The 651-nt window shown below is 38.6% G+C and overlaps 1 protein-coding gene across 5 annotated transcripts in view; it reads right to left on the bottom strand.

Moving 5' to 3' along the window:
* Positions 1–651, bottom strand: part of SOX6 (SRY (sex determining region Y)-box 6) — a 532,017-nt gene that overhangs the window by 168,272 nt on the left and 363,094 nt on the right. The gene's annotated exons all lie outside the window — the stretch shown is intronic.

Raw genomic sequence — 651 nt, 5'->3', positions numbered from 1 at the left:
TGTGTGTGTGTGTGTGTGTTCTGACATAATGCAATTGCACACTTAATAGACCACAGTATAGTGTAACTTTTTTTTAAGAGACAAGGTCTCACTTCATCACCCAGGCTGGAGTTCAGTGGTGCAATCATAGCTCACTGCCACCTCAAACTCCTAGGCTCAAGGTATCTTCATTTCTCAGCCTCCCAAATATCTGGGAATATAGGCACATGTCTAATTTTTGAAATACTTTTTGTAGAAATATAGTAACACTCAACTAATTTTTTAAAAAATTTATTGTAGAGATATAGTCTTGCCATCTTGCCCAGGCTGATCTCAAACTCCGAGGCTCAAGCAACCCTCCCACCTCAGCCTCCTACAGTGCTGCAATTATTAGTGTAAGCCACCAAACCCAGCCAACATAACTTTTATATGCATTGGGAAACCAAAAAAATTCATGCAACTCATTTTATTATGAAATCCACTTTATTGTGGTGGTCTGAAGCAGAACCTGAAATGTCCCTGAGGTATGCCTACATAAGTATATAGTCTCTCCAAACCATAAACCAATTTTCATCAACATGTATTTGTGATTCTGGTTTTACTTTGCCTATTGTAAGAAAAATGAAGCAGAGCATTCAGTATCATGTTACAAGTGACGAGCTTTGTGCTCTG

This window comes from Mandrillus leucophaeus, unplaced genomic scaffold (assembly GCF_000951045.1).
Source record: "Mandrillus leucophaeus isolate KB7577 unplaced genomic scaffold, Mleu.le_1.0 Scaffold599, whole genome shotgun sequence".
Classification (NCBI taxonomy): Eukaryota; Metazoa; Chordata; class Mammalia; order Primates; family Cercopithecidae; genus Mandrillus; species Mandrillus leucophaeus.
The sequence above is the reverse complement of the archived record's forward strand: the minus strand, read 5'-3'. Positions and strand labels throughout refer to the sequence as shown.